The sequence below is a fragment of the Falco naumanni genome, chromosome Z, assembly GCF_017639655.2.
Source record: "Falco naumanni isolate bFalNau1 chromosome Z, bFalNau1.pat, whole genome shotgun sequence".
Taxonomy (NCBI): Eukaryota; Metazoa; Chordata; class Aves; order Falconiformes; family Falconidae; genus Falco; species Falco naumanni.
Genome location: NC_054080.1, coordinates 81964748 through 81984687, shown reverse-complemented (window position 1 = coordinate 81984687; position 19940 = coordinate 81964748). Strand labels below are relative to the sequence as shown.

The 19940-nt window shown below is 44.5% G+C and overlaps 1 protein-coding gene across 3 annotated transcripts in view; it reads right to left on the bottom strand.

The window, feature by feature from the left end:
- The window catches only part of CZH18orf25 (chromosome Z C18orf25 homolog), a 46216-nt gene extending 33306 nt beyond the window's left edge, over positions 1-12910 (bottom strand). The window contains exon 1 of one of the 3 annotated variants that reach the window (XR_005825578.1): positions 12779-12910. The gene's annotated coding sequence lies outside the window, so the exon portion shown is untranslated. Of the gene's footprint in view, positions 1-12277; positions 12708-12778 lie in introns of those variants that run through there. The other 2 variants (XM_040579773.1, XM_040579774.1) reach the window with 2 other exon arrangements.
- Positions 12911-19940: the final 7030 nt, after the last annotated feature.

Genomic DNA, 19940 nt, shown 5'->3' with positions numbered 1-19940 from the left:
TCAGTGAATTGTTTTTTCAGTGAGAAGGCAGCACAGGGACTAGTGACTTCATAGAAGTGTGTCTTGTCAATGTGGAAATGTGTCTGTGTGTGGAAAAAACACTTGCTCCGAGAGGTCTGTGCTCTCCAGGTCCCTTGAACTGGTTATTTAAATGTCAACAATTCGAGGATTAGTATGTATATAAAAAAGAACTTCATATTTATCTCAGTGGAAAAAAGTGTATTGTAACTCAGACTTTGCTGCAGGGCAGAATACAAACAGTTCAGGGGGAAATATCGACACCAGGAAAGCCCTGTCTCAAAGAAAGAAAAAATTTACTTACTCAGTTTTACTTGAGAAATGTATAGTATACATCAGGGAAGAGACTGTGCTGAAAAACTCCCATTCCTCTCTTGCCACTCATTTTTCTAGTAACAGTACTAGAAAAAGGCACTCTCAAGGTGATGCTATAGAAAGACTAGTTTTTTGCTTAAATGAGAACGTGGTACTGAAAAATAAGTTGTGATGCTTACAGACACAGATGGATACTTAATCAGACATTGCTCAGAAATGTCATTATCCTTTTTCTGAAGCACAGATCATGCACTGATAATTTTAAACGGCAGTTCTGTAAAAACTTCTGTGCTGTATTTTTTCAACAGAAATTATTTTATTTTCCAGTCACACACAGACTACACCAGTATGCAGAAGCCATTAAATATCTAACTGTACCATTACCTGGAAAATATTTTCCAATCATGGACTCATTTGTAAAGGCAGAGAATTTGCACACCATGAAACCCATGCTTTAGTGAAGAAACCCAAAAGGATTTTGAAGGTCAGATTAGCATAGACCACCCAGCCAGTCTAAAAGTTTGCTGCCACTACCAGGGTTACCCCCCTACTTTTTTACCACCTAATGGTGAGTGCACAATCATATTCCCTCCTTTGCACCAAAACTGGCTCATCCTTTCTTGGGTAAGTTTACTTTGCTAAGCCAGCAGGAAACAAACCCAGAAAATCAGTAAAATTTTCTGCCAGAGCTGGCAGGAAGGAGGGAAGGGAAGGCAAGCACAAACCATCTCTTCAGGAAAAAAAAAAAAATCTGATTAAAAAGTACCTGCTGTTTGGTCTCATCACACCCTGAACTCACAGGCTCTGACTAGCCACAGGAGAGGGTACAGAGTGTTTCTTTGACAGCACTGTTCACTGAGAAGAGATTTTTGAAGATTACAAAAATTAAAAAAACTAAATTCAGAGGTGTTAATAGTTTGCTAAAGAACAACTATCATAGAATGTACGGTATTAACATACTACTGCACAAAGAGTTATATCAAAGAAGGCATGCATGCCCTTTATCAGTCAATAACTGGCCCCTCATACCTCATCCTTCATATTTTTGTTTGGTTTGCTCTCAGTAGATGTTCTTCTTTATAACCATATATTCTGCAACGTCAGAAGGAAATGAGTTTCACCCAAACACATGACAAGGCCTGAAATACTTAATAACCACCATGACACCCTAACCTTAACTGTACATTGTCCTTTTAGGTGTTACTGAACTGATTAACGATAAAGAATGCCTAGCTTATATGAAGCAAACCAGTTGCTGTTCTCAGCAGCTGTGGATATGACAGATTCTTCAGAAGTACTAGCTTTTTCACAGCAGCTTGCTGTTAAAAGTTACTTTAGTTTACTACTGACATATTTCCTCTTATTCAGAGTCCAAGAAACCACTTTTTTCCCCTGCTTACAACCGTAACGCATTCTTATGCCAGTTCTAGCAACTGTTTAAATGAAAAACATTATCTAGCAGAACTTTTAATGCCATTGTAGTTAGCGCTGGAAGAAAATTTTGAACCACCCTACCTCCACGCATCACTAGCCATTCATTCACAAGCTGCAATTTAAAAAAAAAAAAGTGGAATTTTCTACATTTGTGCAGAAAATAACAAGTACATTCCTTAAGTTTTTGTGACTACATAAATGAAAAGTCAAACTGCACTGCTGCACAGCAGTTAGCTATTCAGAATACACAGCTAACGCCTGAGGTCCTTCCAAAGCATCTACTACCTTACTGTTCCAGCATCACAGAAGTCAGTATTTTCATCTAAATCTGAATGTTTTTGTATTTATACTGAATTTAAAGACTACAGTAGCTCATAATCACATATACAACTATTTTCATCACCAGTGGATTACATGATCTCACATTTACCAACATAACTGAGCACAGATGGAATAAATCAAGAGCTGTGAGAGGCTAATAAACTGAGGCTAATCAAATTAGGTAAAACTGTTGACTTTTTTTAAAAAATGTAAACTCTCAGGCAAGCTCATCAAGAACTCCGAATCAAACACTTGACAGACTATATGTCTAAGGATGGTGGGTTGGGAAAGGACAGAAGCAGCACATGAACTGGATGCTGAAGAGCTGATTGTAATGCACAAGTTGCTTCATAATACAGGAGAAACTTTTGGCAAAGACTGGTTACATCCTCTTCTGATGGAGCGCTGCATACCTCTGAAGATGTGAAGTCTTAATGACTGTCCACTTCTGAAGCTTCACCAGAAACTTCCATAGCTGTATCTGCATGTTGGTCATGCTGTTTTTCTACTCAAATCACCTTCCTTTCCATTAAAAGCCAACACAATTCAGCAAACACACCAGTGACATTCTAGTACGATAACATGTAAGATATGTCCAACAGCAAAATGTCTAAGTAACTTAAAAACGTATCAACCCAAATAATTAGACCTCTATCAGAAAAGATTATTCTGCACCCAGCCAAATGCTTCCCAACTGCTGCTTTTTGGACTCATCACCTCCCCAAGACACCATACATGCTTTTTTATTTTCCTGGAAGTGTCACACACATCCATGCACTTAGATCAACAGAAGTGTGGCCAGCACTCAATTTAACTCAAGACAGTTGACTCAGCGCTGTGTGGATGTGTGTGCATGATGCTCTAGAGCAGATTTTTCATAACACTAAGCCACCCACACACAGATACCATGCAATTTATATAGTGTTCCTTTGAAAATGCTGCCCTAAAGCTGACTCACTGGCATACAATTCTACCTAAGGCACATTTCTGGGAGTGGAGCTGGCTCTTTATCAGATGATTCATAAATCAGGCCTGGTAGCAATCCTAAAGAATAGGACCCTTCACAACCAACATGGTAAGAGAATTGCCGTACAAAACAAAAGAAGCAAAGATTAAACTGATGCTGTTTCAACTGGTTTTGCATAAACAAGCAAAGGTTAAAAATAGGCTGCTCCTACTGAGTGCTCAACAGGCTGCATATGCAAATGGTCCAAGAGTGAATAAAAATTACAAGTGTTAAAGGTTTGCAGAGCATCCTTTACAACCCTGAAAAGCAGCATTCTTCACCATAGCTAAGAAACAAGACTTTACATTTAAATACAGGTTTTTGCGTTGTAATGCTTAATGCATATATTCTGCCTCTTTCAAATGAAAGGTAACTACCAGCTACAGGTTAGCTAAGAAGCCTGCACACAGGCTTCCAAAAACTTTCACCAGCTACACTGGAATCCCCCCCCCCCCCCGAATAAAACAAGAAATCAAAGTCCTCATAAAAATAAATTAATTTGCATACAGATAAAGGCACACAGGGTTGGCTGCGCTTAGCCTTCTAAAATTCTCATTTCTTGAGAAAAGTGATTTCACTGTGAGAAAGCGTGCAGAGCTTTAAAGTCTATGTTATAGTTGAAACTGAAATAGCTAGAGTCTGAAATAAATTCACTGAGTATTTATTAAGGCGGGAAAGCAAAAACAGCGCTGGGCAGCCGGGGAGTCACAGCTCCATCCGAGTCTTACAAATTCCGACAAGTAACACAGCGCTTTTATCCTCAGCTTCAAGGCCGGTTTAAGCAGTTATGCTCTCAGTCCCGTAGCAAGAAGCTGTACATTACAAACTAAACTATTTTTACACTAAAGTCTAGACGAAGACAAAGTTGTCATAGTAACATGAAATTATGGTTTAACATTGGCCTAGAGGGGGTACATCTCCAGCCTCATGGTTAACAGTTAACTTTTCTCACCAGACAAAACATTCCCAAATCTGTTACAGCAAGATCATTCCTTTTGTTAAAAAACCCTTTGATCAACAAATTACCCTTAGTTACTTATTACAGTCTACAATGCTCTCTACACTAAAAATTAGAGGGGGCATATTTTTATTACTATCTGTTCCTAAAAATTAAAGGGACTCGCTCTAAGTTTTTCATTATTCTTTCAACAAAACTAGTGACTGAAATCAGTGCTAGGATAGCCATGCTTCATTTCTTTTTCTCTCTACCATATATTAGCTTTCAGAAGATCACCCTACTGAGGATAGTCACACAGATGTACTGTACCATCTTTTCCGAAGATACTGAGTTTAAAAAAATTTCTCACTTTATTTCTGTTAGTCAAAGGAAATGTATTTTGTGGTTTCTCTGCTGGTTCATGCCATTCTGTATAAACAGACTGCTTCTTCTCAAGGAGCATTGGTCTATCGGTCTACTATGGTCAATAAAGTAATGCTCACATCAAAGCCCCACTTTAAATTGCTAGAGCATAACTGTAACGAATTAATCATGATTTTCAGATCACAGATTTTCTTCTGATTAAAAACATTTATCTGAAATATCCTGAAAGTAATCAATCATCATGTTAGTCGCCAATAGCTAAAACTGGCTGATCAGGACAACTGCAACATAGCTTTGAAGTAGTAAAATTATCTCAGCACTGTAGTATTCATTTGAGAAGGGCTTGTGCTGTTGCCTGCAAAAACCAAAGCCAGTCCAGCATGAACAGGTGCAAACATACCTTGCTATTGCTGTATTTTGGAAATCTTGAAGTAGCAGTGTGCGCCATGGGACAGGCGTTGCAGTTCCAGGAGCCCTAAGTCCACCCCACAACCCACTGCCACTGTAAAGAGGCAGAAGTGCCTGCCTGCTGGGCCAGGTAGCACCCATCAAGTCCTTTTGTAATTAATGTCCCAGTCGAAAGCTGTGCACCTTACCATCAGGCTGCTTAGCTGAATGAGATCAGAGTCAGGGTCCAGAGTTACAGGAAGGCGAGCATCTTACACAACAGACAGCAGCAACAGGCCTGGAGCAAGGGAGAACACTGGACGACAGATCTGACCTTGCAAAACACCACTCCAAAATTGCACAACCTTTGACATCAGGAGGAGAGATACTCTCAGCAGATATAAGAGCTGTTTTGTTGAGTTCTATGTAACGTTCCTTTCCAGTAACAGTCCTGCCTACCTAACCAATGCCACAACCGCCTGGGCTGTTCTTGAGGGTACTTCAGTAGCCCACACAGCGACTCACCAGCATCTCCCCATCTCTTACAGCTATCGAAGAGCTCGAGTCACTGAGTGGAGTACCTCCTGGTACACTGAGCGTACCACCACAAGTGGTACAGGTTTACAACAGCCATTTAACCAAGATGAGTCAAGAGGTATTAAGTGACTCTACAGTCTGTATGTATTTTATGATCAGACATTTTTACACATCTTTCCTACAGGAAATAAAACTGACCCTTCAAATACCTTAACAGCAGTACTGTGTCTTTGCTCTACATCAGTATCATCCTGGCACAGGGCAGTAACACGCCCATTTTATGGTCTGACCAAGCAAAGAAAAGATACGATATGCTTAAATTCTACAGAAAGGCTGAAAAGGAGCTGTAAGCCAACCAAACCCTGATCTCAAGTCATTTTCTCATCCACAACCCACTAATACTATTCATTTATTTAATTATTAAGCTATAGTATAAAATCTAAATATTGCAACACGAACTTGCAGTAGGTATATTCCTGAAAAATAAATAGTATCAATACAGTAAAGACAAAGTCACATCACATTCAAATTATGGAAATTTTACTAACAGTAGGATACCAGCTGCTCTTGGGCTGCTCTTGACACCAAATGCTTGATGGTTTTTGGGCCAGTAGTAAGAGACACCAATTGATTTCTGCATCCACCAGATTGCTAACAATCGATACCATAGTCTTCACATGTCCAAAGTGCTCCTAAAGAAAGCACTCATGACACTGGTCTGTCGTGACCTGATTAGAACTCAGTAAAAGCAGCAGGTACAGCTTCACTGGAAACAATCCACTACCTTCTCATCAAGAAAGCCCACCCGTGCCACCAATCCATACTCAAGAGCACAGTTAACTCAAGGCAGCCAACCTATGAGTTCGTAAAAAATCTTTACAAATCCTTAGTTGAGCTTTCCCAAGAAACTAATGCAACAAAAGTTAAATCCTTGTAGGATGCCACCAGCCATAGACAAACATCTGTGGGCACTGGCAGAATTAAAGGGACTGTGGCATGGTCTCTTATGGAAGGAGAATGAAGCATGGTAAGGAAAAAGAACAGTGCAGGACAGGCCTAATTTAGAATAAACTTCTGACAAAGAACATATGAAAACGAAGTAAACACTGGTTGGTTCTGCAAATGAGTAAAAGCTACTTCAGGTTATTTCAAAAAAACAGAACTGACTGGGTCAAAAGCCAGTTACATCTGCGCTATGAATAGCGCCTCTAACATGGGCTTTACTATCGGATACTTCCTACAGTATTTACTCCCAGTTGGCAGAGGTGAAGAAATTTGAACTCTACTTTCAGAGGATAACAGACAGACCAGGAAACAGACATTTCTTCCTCACAACATACAGGAGACTTTGCATGTATTTGACTACAGAAATTAAGTAACAGCACGTAAGAGGGTACCAAGTTACCAGCTATAAAAGGAACAAAAGAAAATTAAAAGGTAGTTTTCACCAGTACCATGCGAGTCCTGACACGAATTAAACAAAAAAACACACCAAAAATCACCTTACTTTTAAATAAAAGCACCATTTACCCCAAAATGATTTGTTGCAGTACTGTTCTTGATTTAGGAAAAAAGCTGAACTGACAGAGCTTTCTGAAGAATAAAGCTAATGGTTAGCAACAGGAGACGCAAACAATATATACAACTTCCCAGCAAAAGAGGAGACAGAAGAAAAAAAAAGCATCAAGTCTGGAGCATTAATTCAATCCCATTCTGTTAATTCAACACAGTCTTATTACTGCTGCACCTTGCTGAGTTCCATACAAACAATGAAATGCACTACAGGTGTTAAAAAGCAGAAAAACCATATTGATCTTGTAAAACAAAAATGGGAGATCAAGTGGCTGTTATCGAACTAACTTTAAATTGGGGTGAGTTCTATAACTTCAGAAGCCCTTGATAATTGGCTAACTCTGGCAAGATATTCACTAAATCTCCCTAGCTTAGTTTTACAGCATTCAATTTTCTTTTTTACACTGGATTTTCTTTATTACAGTGAGTGGATCCAAAGCCTGTGAATTGCTTTTAAGGTGACTTATTAATATGAGTAACTGGAACCATGGAAAATAAAAATTCACCTTAAAGGCTCTTTAAAAAACAATACTCAATGAAACGTTTATTTTTATAACTCCTCACAGATTCTGCGTAGTTCTGATCACAAGGTAAATACCAGCTCTGGAGGAACCATAGCTACCGACAACTGAAATGGTATTTATTGGTAATGCAGCTCATGGGCACTGCTACCCACAAGCCCATTTTTCCCCACAACGACAACTTCATTTCCAAAAGACACCTTATTAAACACGATGAGGCCTGAGGCTACCAGCACTTCATTCAACTTCATTAGCAGCCAGCCTCTAAACCTCCCTCTTATCTTACATGGTATTTCCAACCACAAGCACAGGGAACTAGCAGACAGCTTCCTGACCTACTCTTTACCAACCTTTTCCCTAATTTTTTTCTTTTTCCAGATTACTTAGAATTGTTTTCTCTAGCAAGAGCTGGCATTCCCAGAGAGCAAGAACTAGGAGAAAAAAAAAACAGCACAGGAGGCAGGAGACTACCAGCTAATGAGAAAGACACAGTACAAGAGAACAGTACTGTCTTAACCATACCTGGCTAGCACATTAAGTCATTTATTTTACTTGAGAAAGTTTGACAATGCTATTGAAGCATACAGCGCCAACCTCAAACAGTATCATGGAAATGTAATATTCCCAATGAAAAACAAATGGCTGAAATAACCGCACCATCCCATAGACAACTGGTATTCTGAAGCCTGGCTCTTTGCTACTCCCAGCTCTGTTACTCTGAGTCACTTGGTCTCTACCAGTTTTGGATGAATGGAAGTGAAATCTGCCTTCTCTAAAATAAGTCCTGAAAGGCTGATAACCAAGCATGACAAAGCAAGACACTACAGCAGAAACTTAGCAAGATGAGCAGTTACTCAGTCACAGCCTGGCTCTTCCTGCTCATTTCCAGGAAGTTGTGAAGCATCAAAGCAGAAAAGCTCTGTGCAGGATGCTGCAGAAGTCTCACTATAAAGGCAAATCCATGTACACTGAAACAAAAATGCTAGCCTGACAGTCTTAAATACTCGCATTTAATTAAGTGACCACCTGTTCTGCTTATGACTAAAAAGCTGTCAGACTGAGTCCTAACAGCTTTAAACCCGTCTTCTCAGAGACCAGTATCGCAAGGTGTGATACAGCTGAAGCCTGTACACTATTCTGCTATTTCAAACAATTTCTGAGCATTCAAGGGACAGACTACATGGTCTAACTGATATAAAACCCCAAACACCTTTTTAAATAAAAAGGGATATTAGGTTGGATCATTCCGAATCTAAAGCTGACTCATCACGTGACCGTGGGGATGTTACTTGACCTCCCTGCACATTCAGTAATGCATCTGCAACAGTGTAACGGCAACACCTCTGAGTGAGCCACATCTCATTTTCAGTCCTGAATGAGTAATCAACGTGTGCCTGAACTTCAGAAAGTCAGTCGTATCTGCAGAGAAATTGCTATACTGTACAGGCTCTATTCATGCTGACCAGACAGGTGAAGAGGAAACATTAACAAGATGGAATGAGCAACCACAAATTTAAATTCTAAACCTTAGCAGTAACACTGAGTGACAAGGCACCAGTCTCTCCAGCCTAGCTCACAGAAATGAGAGTTCTGTTATGAGAAAGCAACGGCAGAGGCTAATATTTACACTATATGCACATTTTAATTTACAGTCTCCTTCACCCAGTTTTCCTTTTGCTCCGAATTGCACATTTGTAGACATTGCATTCTAGACCTGAAGCCGCAGCCCGAGAACTGCATTAGCATTAAAAACCTGAAGCAAAGATGCAAAAGAAAGATAACACACATCACCACGAAAATCAAACCGAGTTCCCTCCAATAATATTTGCTGCCACAGATTCCGGTGTCGTAACAGTTCAGCTGCTCCTGCGTTACATTGCTGAAGTTAAAGGCACGAGTGTCGGTTCTCTGCTGAGCTTCAACTCACCTACTGGAAAACCAAGTTTTCCTTGACACGTAAGCCTCAGGTTATCTCAGAGCCATAACTGCAGCAACACGAACCGTACCACACAACTTTATCCCAGAGCTCTTTCCCAGCACTGTCTGTTCCCTTCTCCCACCGCTTCTTCATTTTCAGTTCCCCATTGGTACCGATAATGTTGAAGCCTGCAAAGACTTCCAAGTTTTAGTACTTCTTCTCAAGAACGCTTGTTCTGAGGTGCAAGTTACATGCTTGCAACTATGGTATTTAAATCTTTCACTCTGAGCTAGTAAATGTGTTATTAAATCTGCTGCTCAGTTTCTGTCAATGTTTACAGTTTTCTAAATCATTTAGTCAACTGCAGATAAAAACACAGAAGCCGAGATTGACCATAGACCTAATTCTGTCAAAAAGTACCATCAACACACTAACTCTGAAATGTTACAGAAAATTAAATACAGGTTGCTTGAAACTATTCACTCATTTGAAAAGTTTTCAAAGCTTTAATGTACCTCCTGGTGACTTCTGGTCAGAGGGCAACCAGGCAGTGTGAATGCTTGGTCTGCAGCCACTTTCACCATGTGGTAGGTAGACACTTCCATCTCATTAAGAGATGTTTAAGTGAGGTGTTGATACACAGGTGCGTCATAGATGGGATATACATCCTTGGTGGAGCAGGGAGTAAAGGTGATAATACACATGAAAAAGTGAAGAAAGTGAACCAAATCAAGGCAAGGCAAAGAAGCCTGCATTGTAAAGGTAAATAAACAGCAAGTAGATGGGGAGGGGGGGCGGGGCACGTCAGGACAACCGAGGCAATTTGTTCCAATCAAGTTACACCAACTTATCTCCCCAATGTTTAGTGTTCAAAGCCCCTCATGATTCCCTATATTTACTCTTTGTTCATCCAATCTTATCTCACCTCACTAATCCCCACCTCCTCCACACTGTCAGCTGCCAGCGTGATCTGCCCATTTGTCAAAGCTACAAACATCTTTCCTACCTCTCCCTTATCAATTAGAGCAGTGCTTCCTTCGTTTGTGTGTGTTGTGACCACTCCACACAGACCATTCTCAACTGCCTTGTGGTTGGCTTCAGGTTCCTTCCCTTCTCCCCTCCCTTCACAGCCCCGTTTAATGTATCCACTCCTTTCCGTTTCTGCACTTCGGTTTCTACCAAGCAGGCAGCCTTAATGCACGAGTGCAAGCATAGATGGTGAGGCTGTGCAGCAATACACATCACGCACTTGAATGTGTAAGACCACAGTCCTTTCCTCTTCCTGAATATCTCAGGAATTTCTCACCGTACCTCTTCATGATGCCAAGCAGCAATTAGGCTGAAGAGCAAACAGAAATAGTCGACACATTATAATTAAAAATTCAAGTGTTTAAAAATGAGTCAGAACTGTTATCCTCATACTTGAGCATAAATACCAGCTGCCCAAACTCACACACTACCTTCCATCACCCCCACTGTCCCTCCTCCTAATCCCCCAGACAAAACACCAGTGCTACTGGTATACCAGAACCACAGAAGGCAGTATTTTACTGGCTTTTAGTAGCTACATAACCACCCCCTTCAGAGCTTCTTTTGCCAGACTGCTCTACATCACTAGATGTGAGAAATACTGAGAAAATTATGCTTAAAAATGATTGCTGTCGAACAGCTGAGTCCTCTGTACTTCATCTCACTGCTTTTGTATCGTACATGTATAACGGGTGTGTGTGAGTTTAGCAAACGCGCAACAAGCAACTTGCTGTCTTCCTTAGCACTTGTTACAAACCTATTCACTCTGCAAAGGCGATGTTTCCCTCCTCCAGGACAACAGGGGAAGTTGCACTGTTGTGACTGCTTGACTTTCAGCTCTCATATCACAGAAACAGCAATTACAGGTGTTAACTAGGGCAAGAGAACCACAAGATGAAGACCTCAAAAGAGCACTATACCCAGTTTTCCACCTCAAGGTCAAACAGTAAGTTTTTTAATAGACTTGAGCAACGTAAGAGACTTTAAGAGAAACATTTTGTATTTGTTTGCTGTTCTAATGGGAGAGCTATTACTGTTTGTTCTTAAAATTTTTTGCTTGAAAAGTGGAAATAGGCCAGCACTTGCCTGTAAGTAAAACTATTACTTGGTCTTATGCTTGGCAAGTACCAGACAAGACTTAAAACCAAATAAAAACTTGGGGTGGTGAAGAGAAATCTTATATTTTTCAAGAGATGCTAAAGGGTTCCAAGATTTACTGCTCATTCATTTTTATAAGCTAGACTTACTTGCCCACAAAAAAAAAATATGAAACAGGACTAATTTATACCACAGCTTCTCTACGCACGAGATTTTTTTCAGCTTTTGGAATGCTGTTAGGTACCTTGTGCTGGTTTAAAGTGCATAATTAATTACAACCAAGACCTTGTTCTACTAAGTGCAGCTATAGTTTCACAAAGGTACGTACAAGCTTTAAGACAAGTTGCCTTGTTCCACTATTAGCAAACCAAGACATATACAATCAGATGCTGCTTAACAAAGGTGGAAGCTCTCCCTGCCAGCCATACAATGTAAACCTAAAAAATCCACAACGCAAGCCTTTTCAAAACATGGCCTTTTAAGTAGCTGTCCAATAACCTCAACGCAAAGAAAGTTACAATATGGGAACTGGGGAAATAGTTAAAATATTACGAGGCAGCTTAGGCTGCCTTTTTTCTTTTTAAAAAGAAAAAGTAGCGCAGTTAAGTTTTATATTCTCCTCGGATGGTTGTGTCGCTCAAAGCCACATCTGCAACCCATTAGGAGCTCAAGGGGAACTCAGGCTAGATAAGCAGCGAACAACTTGAACTTTTTTCCCACATCAAATACGCATTAGCACATCATTCAAGGTAAATAAGCAAACAAACCTCGAGAAGCACAAACCCGGAGGAGTTACACACCTTGTTTTTCAAAGGGGTTTTCTCCCAACAGCAAATACGATTCCACAGGCCGTTGCAGGAGCGTTCGGAAACACCAAAAGGGCCCGGGTTTGCCCCCGGAGCTGTAACAAGGCATTCCTCCCCCGGTCCCGGCCAAGGGGGGCCAACGGCGGCTCCCGCCTGCCGGGCCGCGGTGGAGATCACTGCCGCCGCGCCGAGCAGGGCAGCGCCCGGCCACCCACCGGCCACCCGCCACCCCCTCAGCCACCGCGGGGGACGCAGGGGGCGGGCAGGGCCCCCACACACACACCAGCCCCAGCGGGACCAGGCCCCTGCCGGGCCGGGCCCGCCCGCACTGGGGCAGCACCGGGCCGCCCGCTCCCAGCACAGCCGGTGGAAGGGGCGGCGAGGCCAATATCCCTCCCCTCCCGCGAACAGCGGCGGCTAACGGCAACGCTCCCGCCGCCCCCGCGGCTACCCGGCCCGGCCCCACCGCAGCGGGCCAACCTCGGCCCCACTCACCTGAGCAAAGCAGGAACCCCCCTAGCCTCCCTCCGGAGAAGCACCAGCTGGAGCATGGGCGACTGGGAGGAGCCTGCTTTTAACCTCGCCGCCGCCGCCCCCCCCCGCCCCCGCCGCCAGAAAAAATGACACCGGAGGCCGCGGGGCTCCGCTGCGCGGCGTCACTTCCTCCCTCCGCCGCCGCCGGAGCAGCCGAGCGCCGCGCAGAGCGGCCACCGCCCGCCAGCGCCCCCGCGCGGCGCAGAGCCGCGCCCGCCAGGCCCCGCGCCCCGGCGGGCTCGCACCGTGCCCCCGCCGTCCCCGCCGCACGCGGGCAGCGCCCCCGGCCCCGGCGGGTGTCGCCTGAGCGGCCGCGGCCTGAGGCTGGGCCCCGCCGAGGCGCCCGGGACCCTGGCGCCGAGGCGCGAGGGCTGCGCGCGCGCGAGGGGCAGCAGCCGTGGCGAGGGCTGGCCGCGCCGTGGTCGCCCGCCGCGGGGGAAGGCGTGGGCAGCCGGCGGCCGGTGGGGTAGCCGGGAGGGGGCCTGCTGCGGGCTGCCAGCACGCCGCCGGTGCGAAGCACAAGTGCGCAAGGCACGGCGGCTGGAGCCGACTCGCCAGAGGAGAAGAGCGGGGGAGGAAGAAGAAGGAAAGTAGGAGAGGGAGATGTCTCCCCTCAGCAGGGGGCCGAGCCCGGGGCGACGCAGGTGAAGGCGGCGGGAGCCCAGCAAACCCCTCACCAGCCCTGTCAGCCAGCGCCTGTTCCGTCTCCAGCCCGGTCCTGGTGATCCGGCCCCTGCGCTCCCTGGGATCAGAGGCCTGGGGGCTGGGTGGGGGAAGCATGGTGTGCAATTAGGGCGACGTTTTAATGAGCACATTAAACATCGTTCAGATGTTTCTTAATCAGCGTCTTTAGCTTTGCAGCCCTGGGGTATATATGCTGCACAAGTGCACAATACATGGTGTAGAAGAATGGCTGCAGAAGCGTGGCCTTAGAATCCCTAAAGACCTGCACAATCCAGCCCCGGTATCAGAGTAGGCCTGCAATCAGAGTTGTGCTGAAGTTGCTGTGCTGAAGGCAACAAGAAAGGTAGCCTTGAGCTACTCCTGAATCCTGAGACCAAGTGATTATGTTGTGCCAACAGGCCGTGGCCGTAACGAGATACAGCTGCTGGGAAAGAGGAGCAGGGCCAAGAGAGATAGGGAGCGTATGGGAAAATAGGGAGTAACAGACTGCAAGGCTGAAGCACAGCAACACAATTAGCTACATGGATAGAATGCTTATTTCAGTCATGATAATTGGGGGTGTGAGAACCGCGCGCGTTTAGAGACTACTAACCAATTCTATTTCTGCTTTACCAATGTGCATGTGTATCGGCTCTATGTAAGTAGTGTTAGAAACTAATAAAGGTGAGCAGGATGCATAACTCATATTGAGCGTCTTCTTGACTCCGGCGAACCCTTCTCCCAACAACATGGTAGGCGGTGCTCTGCAGTTTGGAAACATGTGGCAGCAATCATTTCGGCATAGTCCCTGAATCCCAATGGGGGCCTACAAACGCCTGGGAAATTCAAGTGTCAAACATGCAGCGTGCAGCAGAGGCACTCCTGGAGGATCCTGCTCCTCCACAGCCACTGCTTAGAGCACAGAATCAGTTTTAGGGTTGACGGTATAGAATTGTGTGTATGCATCTACCCGCACCACCACCCAAATCAACTACATGGACTTGAGAAACAAAGACAATCGTGACATACGGCCTCCAAAGTATTTATCACATTGAGGAGAAATAAGTGTAAGAGAGAGATTCAGGTAGAAGCAGAAATACATATTCAGGAATTCACGATTCTCTTTTAGAACAGTACTTTGCAAGATACTTCTCACCAAACACATAAAAAACTTCCTTTGCAAGAGGACCAGCCTTATCGGTGCATTCAGTATCGACGGTGTCGGCATAAGAAGGAACAAGTAGGGCGCTAACAAAATCCATGCTCAGGAAAGGATAAAAACTTCTCTGCGTGGGGCTCCTGTGGGCTCTAATCCAGAGGCTGCTCAGATTTCTGACGTGGTGCTAGCCATGCCCTGCCACCAACTAAAATCAACCTCCACTACCTGGCTGGCTACCTCTGAGAAAAAAATCCGGAATCTGTATTTACAGGGAAGGATGTGCTTTGGAGGCATGACTCCTGAAAGACACCCGGAGGACGGCACGCTGTTGCACAGGCATTAGGACGCAGCAGTGAGGCACAGGCAATGCAGTTTTGGACGGCGTACAGAAAAGCATAACGACACAGGCGAGGGCGGTGAGCGTCTGCCTCACATTTGCAAGAAGAGTGATAAATGGAAAGGAGCTCAAAGAGCCACGACTGAAGGAATCGGCAGGCTGGAGGCATTACAAAAGAAAAAAAAGAAATTCTGACTATCATAGGTACGATGGAATTAGTAAACTAAGCAGGGAGACATTAGGGATCTGTAAATATTTGAATGAAGTAAGTGGCATGAAAGGAGAAGACTGGTGATACTTTAATGGGTTTGATGAGGTGAAATTAAGGAAGGGCATGTTTAAGCGGAGAGTCGGGGTGGAAAGCTTTTGAATGGAGAACCACAGCCTGGAAAATTGTCTCCCTAAGGGAAGTGGTGAAAGCTTTATTGCCTAAGATTTTAAATGCCAGATTAGGAGAAATACCAGGGGACTTAACTCTGAATTTTCAGGGAGATGGGCTGAAAGATTAGGAAGGGAAGAGGAAAAGCCTCAGGAATTTAGGGAGTACAGCTCAGCACCTCTTCTAGGCTCCTCTGGCTTTGTTTTATCATTCTTTGACCACCTCTACCAAAAGTGCAGTGATTTCAGCATTAGTTACCTCCACGAGGAAGGGGTAAGAACTCCTCTGCCACGAAGAAGTGCAGCTGAGAAGTGGGAGTCTCGGTGGGACATCTCTAGAAAGGATCACTGGGGAAGGGAATGGCAGAGGTTCCTTCAGCAGTGGGGGGGCTGGGTGGTGCAGCCCTGTGCCTCAGCTTCCAGGGGACTGTCACCACCACTGCCACCTCCCCTCTGGTCACTTGTGCTTCCCCAAAGACAATGGGAGGAAATTAGCTCAGTGCTGGAGCAGACAGTAGGATCGACTGTGAGCCACACTCCCGTGACAAAGTAAATGCTGGTTGTGAGAGGACTTTGGCTCATCAGGCCTTCCAGGCTGGCTCCCCTCATCCGGCTTTTGACAGGGGGAGCACAGCTCCTCCGGCCGGCTCCCATCTCTTCCCCAGCCCCAGGCCAAAAGTTTCCCTCCAGCTCCAGACTAGGAGAATGACGTTTCAAGAGCCCATCCTCATGCATCCGACGGCAGCATCCGTAGGCACATTACTAAGCATCCTCTGCAGAGGGAATGTATAGAAACTTCACCTTCCGAGTAACATTTAAACGACACCCATTTTCCAAGCTGGGCTGCAGGCTGCCAAGCATCTGAAATCACAAATGCGCCACTGAAACACAGCCAAGCCACCCCCTCGCTGCGCTCCCGCTCCTTCCCAAAGTCACCCAGGCTCCTCCGCAGCCACCTGCGGTGGCCAGATGGGGACCACAGGAAAGGTGCCCAGGACACCGAGGGGTTCACCCATCCCCAAGCTACCACCCACATCTCCTGGGGAAGGAAGAGAAATAAAACCTTTCCTTGCTGCTGGGTTTTACCAGCTGATCTTGGCTAATTAAGCAGCTGTGCTGTTTAATTACCATTAAAGGCATATTTAGCGAAGGGCTAGAGGAAGCATTTATTAGATTTGGTTGTAGTTTTGGTTGTTGGAGTTGTTGGTTGTTTTTCTTTTTACCGGAGATTACATGCTTCAGGAAGGACGATGTAATGCTGAATGACTTCAAGGCAGATGGAGGCAGCGCTGTATCCTCCCACATAGGTGGTACCCAGCGAAGAGAGAAGGAACTGCAAGTTTTATTTCAAACACACGCTTATTGGTAAAGCCTCTGCTTACTCGCTTGTGGGTTGGTTTTTTTTGCAGAAGTAATATTTTCTGAATTGGAGTAACAGAAATCTATCCAGCCTGGTACTGATTTTTTTTTTTTAATGAAGTGAAAATATAAGAAAATGAAAAATGTTTCTAAAGCTGCTTGAAGTTACTAACAGCAACTGCATACTTAGTTGCTCAGAGACAAAGTGAAGTATTTCCTGCAGCACACAAGGCTGCACGGAGCAGGACTGCTATTGTTTCACAGCTGACCCTGTAATTTAAAAAATTCAAAGGATAGCTCAGAAATACAAAATTTTTTCCCAGACCTGTAAGACCTATTCAGTACTAGGTGTAATTACAAAAAAAAAAAAAAAAAGAAGAACACATACAATTTGACACATCATGGGTTTTGCTTGTAAGTACCCAAAACAGAACTGAGTATCAAAGAATGTCAGGAGTGTTTTACTGGAGATGTTACAAAATGCAACCAACATCCTTTTAAAATAAATCTTGAAACTATTTTGCTATTTAAAAAAACTATTTAATTACAAAGTCCCATATTATTATTCTGAATCTACTAAAAGACTGATATGAATGAAAAAAAAATTTGAATACTTTCAGTTAAAGGAATATTGAAAAGCAACCACAATGAAATATTTGCAACCGAGTATTTCTATAGTACTAGCCAAAATGTATAGCCAAAAGAGATTCCATACACATCTTTTGATTCAATGCATTTTGAGTAAATAGATACGTATTTGAGCTCAGTAGCCTTAAATTTGCCTTGTACATTTTGCATTTCTCTATGATTTTATTTTTATTATTCTGGTTTGAGTACCAAAATGTTTTCTTTTAAATAAATCCCTATCACTTAGCTAGTTTGCGGATGAATTTTCATATTTTTTTTTTCTAAAGCAATGATTATTTTGCATATTGGCCTGATAAGAACAGTCACTTTGCAGTACAACATACACAAGTTTACACTTGAGGCTGACCACTGGGTTTCAGGTCTAGTGCATAATTTTAATACCTTTTTTTTTTCTTTTTTTTTTTTCAGGTGGAATTTGGATCCTTGCATTTTCCAGGAGGAGGAATTGAGTGCACGGTGATAAAGCGCACGCATCTTTTGCATTTTGTCTGTAAAACTGAGGGGTCTGCAGCTCAACCTGGCTCCAGCTTGCCCCGGAGCTGCGGAAGCCCCACGTGAAGCTCCCAGCGAGGACAACTGCTCTCAACTTGCAGGTGTTAATTGACTGGTGCCTCCAAAAATCAGGCTGAGCAGCTGATGTAATCTTAAGTGAGGCTGAAGCGGCAAAGGCCTCTCCAGGCATTTGGGCCATTCTCAGTTGGGTGATTATTTCATAATACACAACAGCTGAGGGGTCCAGCTGGCAGCCTCCCTCCAGGCTGCCACAGCTCCTCGCCTCCTGCTGTGACCTCCGTGGAAACACTCAGCAGCTGCCAGGGCAAAGGGTGAAGCCCAAAATCAAACATTTTCTCAGCTGAGCACTCAGGCTAGCATGCTCCTGTCTCGGCAGGACCTCTGCAAGGCATACCTGTGCTGGCATCCCTTTGCCACAGAAAAGCTGTGCCACCCCAAAACACCAACAGCATGGAAGGACATCTCTGCTCGGCCTGCAAGGCACTCTGCTTGTGCAAACGTGTAACCGAAGAGCAGAGGAATCTTGCTGACAGTCCGCTGGCTGCATAAATCTCATTTACTTGACTTTCCCCATTTCCACCAAAAACTGAATCACCGGGATCTGACAACCAGCTGCTGATTTATGACGTTGCATGTGCTGCAGATGGCTCAGCTGTGGCACACAGCTCGAATGCAGCTGCTGGGTATTTTTTTCTCCTTGTGTTTCCAATGCTAGGAAGCAACGCGTGGCTATCTTTGGACAGCTCTAGAGTCAGAGCCTGGCGCTGTCGATATTCAGCCTTTTTGCCCATGAATGGAACACAGCATGTGCTGTGAAATAGCAGCAGCTGGGGAGCAGTGCAGCTGCCCTACAGGTGCAGGAGAACAGCACCCAGGTTTCACAACTGGTGCAGCATTATGTGGTGAAGCAGTGCTAAGGGAGTGCCATAGTCCCGGGAAATCCTCCCAAGCCTTGAGTTAACAGTTACGCGTGTGCGACAAAAAGCCTTCACCTAATGTTAGCTAAGTCTTGAGGCTCTCATTGAAAAGCAGGGCTCGTAGCATCCTCAAGCACCTCATCTAATCCATCCTTCTATTCCAAAGCATGATCACTGCTCCCTCGCATTATAAACACTTAAGCAAAGCATTTCTGATCTGCTCTTAAAAGCCTCTAGTGATTAAGATTCCTTAATTGTCAGGCCATGACCTCCAGTGCCTTACAATGGCTTTGTTAAACCATTCTCTGATGTCTACCCAGCTACGTTCTGACTCCTTTCATGACTTCTCTCTCCCTTCCACAACAGGAAAGAGCAGATTATGCTCTTGCCCCTTCCAGATTCAGACTACTCCCTTGCCTTCTTTCCGTGCTTTTTGTGGTAAGCAGTACCTCTACCCGTAGTCATCCCTGCACTACTACACCTCCTCCAGATTGTGCATCTGTTACCTCTGAGGTAATTTCCCCTTAGCCAGTTTAGCCCACATGTACCAAAGATGGCTTGTCCACTCGCTTTTGCCATCTTGATTTCTAGCCTAGAAGGAACTGAAGATAAAAAGCCATGAAATTAAGGCAACTGACCCTTTCCTAGCATCTTGATTTAAAAACTGGAAACTAAACAGCAACTCCTGGCGTATAGGCTCTCTCCTCTGGGATCCCCAGTTCAAGAGAGACAGGGAACTACTGGGGAGGGCCCAGCAGAGGTGACTAAGATGATGAGGGGACTGAAGCATCCCCCTGATGAGGAAAGGCTGAGAGCTGGGCAGGGGCCAGGCTATTTTCAGTGATGCCCAGCGACAGGACAAGGGGCAACAGGCACAAACTGAAACACATGAAGTTCCTTCTAATATAGGAACTTCTTTACGTGGAGGGTGGCAGAGCTGGAACCTGGAACAGGCTGCTGAGAAAGGCTGTGGAGTCTCCTCCTACAGAGACATCCAAAACCCACCTGGACACGACTCTGTGCAGCCTGCTGTAGGAGAACCTGCCTTAGCAGGGGCTTGGACTGGATGATCTCCAGAGGGCCCTTCCCAGCCTGACTGTTCTGGGATTCTGTATGGATGATGAGGCTGAAGATTCGCACGAGCGAAGT